The sequence below is a fragment of the Dendrobates tinctorius genome, unplaced genomic scaffold (genome assembly GCF_039654945.1).
Source record: "Dendrobates tinctorius isolate UK_male_01 unplaced genomic scaffold, ASM3965494v1 ptg000456l, whole genome shotgun sequence".
Taxonomy (NCBI): Eukaryota; Metazoa; Chordata; class Amphibia; order Anura; family Dendrobatidae; genus Dendrobates; species Dendrobates tinctorius.
In genome coordinates, this window is record NW_027362118.1 from 920,001 (window position 1) to 925,701 (window position 5,701).

At 48.3% G+C, this 5,701-nt stretch overlaps 1 protein-coding gene across 1 annotated transcript in view; it reads right to left on the bottom strand.

Moving 5' to 3' along the window:
* The window catches only part of LOC141077551 (gastrula zinc finger protein XlCGF53.1-like), a 19,559-nt gene extending 14,024 nt beyond the window's left edge, over window positions 1-5,535 (bottom strand). The window contains exons 1-2 of the mRNA XM_073564553.1: window positions 5,308-5,535; window positions 4,011-4,132 (exon numbers count right to left, since the gene is read on the bottom strand). The gene's annotated coding sequence lies outside the window, so the exon portion shown is untranslated. The remainder of the gene's footprint in view (window positions 1-4,010; window positions 4,133-5,307) is intronic.
* Between the last annotated feature and the right edge of the window lie 166 nt (window positions 5,536-5,701).

A 5,701-nucleotide genomic window follows, 5' to 3' on the forward strand; every position in this document is an offset into this window, starting at 1 on the left:
TACAGAGGTGTCTGTGACCGAAGCTGGGGGTGTACTGGTGTATACAGTGTACACAGAGGAGTCTGTGACCGAAACTGGGGGTATACGGGTGTATACAGCGTACACAGGGGGCTGTTACCGAAGCTGGGGGTATATGGGTGTAAACAGCATACACAGGGGGCTGCGACCGAAGCTGGGGGGTATACGGGTGTATACAGCTTACACAGGAGTCTGCGACCAAAGCTGGGGATATACGAGTGTGTACAGCCTACACACAGGGGTCTGTGACCAAAGCTGGTGTGATTACAGGTGTATACAGCGTACAGCGAGGTGTCTGACTGAAGCTGGGGGTATACTGGTTCATACAGTGCACACTGAGGGGCCTGTGACCGAAGCTGGGGGCATACGGGTGTATACAGGGGTCTGCGAACGAAGCTGGGGGTAAACATGTGTATACATTGTACACAGGGGTCTGTGACTGAAGCTGGGGGAATACAGGTGTATATAGTGTATACAGGTTTCTGTTCCGTAGACCTCGTACACACACGGCTCCGCTCCGTACACCTAGCCAGGGCTGTGGAGTCGGTAAGCCAAACCTGCAACTCCGACTCCTCAATTTCCCTTACACCGGCTCCGACTCCATGACTCCGACACATATTGCTTATATTTAAGTGAAAAATTTATTGTAGTACAATGTGAACATCAGACATTTAATCATTTCTATGATCCAATAATCAAGATATTTAGATAGAACATATCTATTTATAGGAATACAACTTTAGAACACAAAAAACTGTAATAAATTGTAAATATGTAATACGCTGTATAATATCGATTACATGTATACAGTACAGTCATGGCCAAAAGTTTTGAGAATGACACAAATATATTTTCACATGATCTGCTGCCCTCTGGTTTTTATGTGTGTTTGTCAGATGTTTTTATCACATACAGAAATATAATTGCAACAATATTATGAGTAACAAAAGGTTATATTGACAGTTAGAATGAGTTAATGCAGCAAGTCAATATTTGCAGTGTTGACCCTTCTTCTTCAGGACCTCAGAAATTCTCCCTGGCATGCTCTCAATCACCTTCTGGATCAAATCCTGACTGATCGCAGTCCATTCTTGCAAAATCAATGCTTTTATTTTGTCTGAATTTGAAGGTTTTTGTTTGTCCACCCGTCTCTTGATGATTGACCACAAGTTCTCAATGGGATTAAGATCTGGGGAGTTTCCAGGCCATGGTCCCAAAATCTCTATGTTTTGTTCCCTGAGCCATTTAGTTATCACCTTTGCTTTATGGCAAGGTGCTCCATCATGCTGAAAAAGGCATTGTTGATCACCAAACTGCTCTTGGACGGTTGGGAGAAGTTGCTCTTGGAGGACATTCTGGTACCATTCTTTATTCATGGCTGTGTTTTTAGGCAAGACTGAGAGAGAGCCCATTCCCTTGGCTGAGAAGCAACCCCACACATGAATGGTTTCAGGATGCTTGACAGTTGGCATGAGACAAGACTGGTGGTAGCGCTCACCTGGTCTTCTCCGAATAAGCCGTTTTCCAGATGTCCCAAACAATCGAAAAGGGGATTCATCAGAGAAAATGACTTTACCCCAGTCCTCAGCAGTCCACTCCCTGTACCTCTTGCAGAATATAAGTCTGTCCGTGATGTTTTTTCTGGAGAGAAGTGGCTTCTTTGCTGCCCTCCTTGAGACCAGGCCTTGCTCCAAGAGTCTCCGCCTCACAGTGCGTGCAGATGCACTCACACCTGCCTGCTGCCATTCCTGAGCAAGCTCTGCACTGCTGGTAGTCCGATCCCACAGCTGAAGCACTTTTAAGAGACGGTCCTGGCGCTTGCTGGTCTTTCTTGGGCGCCCTGGAGCCTTTTTGGCAACAAGGGAACCTCTCTCCTTCAAGTTCTTGATGATGCGATAGATTGTTGACTGAGGTGCATTCTTTCTAGCTGCGATACTCTTCCCTGTTAGGCCATTTTTGTGCAGTGCAATGATGACTGCACGTGTTTCTTTAGAGATAACCATGGTTAACTGAAGAGAAACAATGATGCCAAGCACCAGCCTCCTTTTAAAGTGTCCAGTGGTGTCATTCTTACTTAACCATGACAGATTGATCTCCAGCCCTGTCCTCATCAACACCCACACCTGTGTTAATGGAGGAATCACTGAAATGATGTTAGCTGGTCCTTTTAAGGCAGGGCTGCAATGATGTTGAAATGTGTTTTGGGGGATAAAGTTCATTTTCTAGGCAAATATCGACTTTGCAAGTAATTGCTGTTAAGCTGATCACTCTTTATAACATTCTGGAGTATATGCAAATTGCCATTAGAAAAAATGAAGCAGTAGACTTTGTAAAAATTAATATTTGTGTCATTCTCAAAATTTTTAGCCATGGCTGTACAGACCAAAGTTTGGACACACCTTCTCATTCAAAGAGTTTGCTTTATTTTCATGACTATGAAAATTGTAGATTCACTCTGAAGGCATCAAAGCTATGAATTAACACATGTGGAATTATATAATTAACAAAAAAGTGTGAAACAACTGAAAATGTGTCTTATATTCTAGGTTCTTCAAAGTAGCCACCTTTTGCTTTGATTACTGCTTTGCACACTCTTGGCATTCTATTGATGAGCTTCAAGAGGTAGTCAATGGAAATGGTCTTCCAACAGTCTTGAAGGAGTTCCTAGAGATGCTTAGCACTTGTTGGCCCTTTGGCCTTCACTCTGTGGTCCAGCTCACCCCAAACCATCTCGATTGGGTTCAGGTCTGGTGACTGTGGAGGCCAGGTCATCTGGCGTAGCACCCCATCACTCTCCTTCTTGGTCAAATAGCCCTTACACAGCCTGGAGGTGTGTTTGAGGTCATTGTCCTGTTGAAAAATAAATGATGGTCCAGCTAAACACAAACCGGATGGAATAGCATGCCACTGCAAGATGCTGTGGTGGCCATGCTGGTTCAGTATGCCTTCAATTTTGAATAAATCCCCAACAGTGTCACCAGCAAAGCACCCCCACACCATCACACCTCCTCATCCATGCTTCACGGTGGGAACCAGGCATGTAGAATCCTTCCGTTCACCTTTTCTGCGTCGCACAAAGACACGGTGGTTAGAACCAAAGATCTCAAATTTGGACTCATCAGACCAAAGCACAGATTTCCACTGGTCTAATGTCCATTCCTTGAGTTCTTTAGCCCAAACAAGTCTCTTCTGCTTGTTGCCTGTCCTTAGCAGTGGTTTCCTAGCAGCTATTTTACCATGAAGGCCTGCTGCACAAAGTCTCCTCTTAACAGTTGTTGTAGAGATGTGTCTGCTGCTAGAACTCTGTGTGGCATTGACCTGGTCTCTAATCTGAGCTGCTGTTAACCTGCGATTTATTTCTGAGGCTGGTGACTCGGATGAACTTATCCTCCGCAGCAGAGGTGACTCTTGGTGTTCCTTTCCTGGGGCGGTCCTCATGTGAGCCAGTTTCTTTGTAGCACTTGATGGTTTTTGCCACTGCACGTGGGGACACTTTCAAAGTTTTCCCAATTTTTCGGACTGACTGACCTTCATTTCTTAAACTAATGATGGCCACTCATTTTTCTTTACTCAGCTGCTTTTTTCTTGCCATAATACAAATTCTAACAGTCTATTCAGTAGGACTATCAGCTGTGTATCCACCAGACTTATGCACAACTGATGGTCCCAACCCCATTTATAAGGCAAGAAATCCCACTTATTAAACCATAGTCATGAAAATAAAGAAAACGCTTTGATTGAGGCGTGTCCAAACCTTTGGTCTGTACTGTGTGTGTGTGTATATATATATATATATATATATATATATATATATATATATATATATATATATATACACACACACACATACACACACATACTGTGACTTATCTCGGCTAAGACAAAGCCTAGATCCTCAGGCTACATCCACATCATGGGCGTAGCCAGGATCAAACCTGGGGGGGGCAGAACCTCATACTGCACACCCCTACACTTGAAAATAAAGCCTGCACCTTAAGAAGATGTGGTGGTGAATGCAGTCTATTTATTCCAACTATCAGTTGATGTTACTGAAGACGAGCAATGCCTGTCCTGGGCGTCCTTTTGGGCAGCTATGAGGTGGACCTGACTGGTGCTAAAAAAAAAAAAGGAGTGTTAGTCTGTGTGCTATCCGGCTTTCATTCTTTTTGGTACAGATATGATATGGATAGACAGATATATAAATAAAAGCAGATTAGAAATCTGCTCTGATATTGAAAACATTATCTATGAGCTCAAAAACCTTTCAGGTGATGCAGTTTTTAAAAAGCTGATCGGCTTTTGCAACTGAAAAACGTATCCTCAAAAAACGCAGCAAAAACGCTGTGTGTGAATGTAGCCTTAGATCAGGAATAGAACAGCCATTTATAGGACATTTCATAACTTTCCCAAATTCCTATGAAAAAATATTCAGCACATTCTGCATTGAACTACTGTACCCAATTTATTATATATTTTAGGAGTCGGAATCGGTCCATTTTACACCAACTTCGACTCCACAGCCCTACATACTAAGGTTATGTTTTATCTCCCGTCCACCACACTCCAGCTCCGGCTCCGCCCCCCATGCTCAGCCTCTGCTCCCCCCCCATGCTCAGCCTCTGCTCCCCCCCCCCATGCTCAGCCTCTGCTCCCCCCCCCCATGCTCAGCCTCTGCTCCCCCCCCCATGCTCAGCCTCTGCTCCCCCCCCCCATGCTCAGCCTCTGCTCCCCCCCCCCCATGCTCAGCCTCTGCTCCCCCCCCCATGCTCAGCCTCTGCTCCCCCCCCCATGCTCAGCCTCTGCTCCCCCCCCATGCTCAGCCTCTGCTCCCCCCCCCCATGCTCAGCCTCTGCTCCCCCCCCCCATGCTCAGCCTCTGCTCCCCCCCCCCATGCTCAGCCTCTGCTCCCCCCCCCCATGCTCAGCCTCTGCTCCCCCCCCCCATGCTCAGCCTCTGCTCCCCCGCCCCCATGCTCAGCCTCTGCTCCCACCCCCCCATGCTCAGCCTCTGCTCCCACCCCCCCATGCTCAGCCTCTGCTCCCCCCCCCCCCATGCTCAGCCTCTGCTCCCCCCCCCCCATGCTCAGCCTCTGCTCCCCCCCCCCATGCTCAGCCTCTGCTCCCCCCCCCCATGCTCAGCCTCTGCTCCCACCCCCCCATGCTCAGCCTCTGCTCCCCCCCCCCATGCTCAGCCTCTGCTCCCACCCCCCCCATGCTCAGCCTCTGCTCCCACCCCCCCATGCCCAGCCTCTGCTCCCCCCCCATGCTCAGCCTCTGCCCCCCCACACACCGTCTCCCTTCTGTCCTCTGCGGGGTGTCGCCGCTCCCTCCTCCGGGCTTCTCGGTGTGTTGTGTCGCGCTCTTCCCCGCTGACAGCTCCGCTCCTCTGCTGCGCGCTCTGCACACTTCTCTCCTATGGTGAATGCTGGACAGTGTGGGCGGGGCCACAGCTTCCTCCCGTCTGTTCTATGGAGGAGGAGGCGCCGCCCCTTCTGGTCACATGGCCATGACCTCCCCACAGATCCTGTGTGCACAGAGCCGTCATATATGTGGCAGACAGTGAGGCCCCTGATCATGTGACCCCCTGACTCCTCCCCTCCTGTGACCTCATCACAGGTCCTGTGTGCATAGAGCAGCCATATATGTGGCAGACACTGAGGCCCCTGATCATGTGACCCCTGACT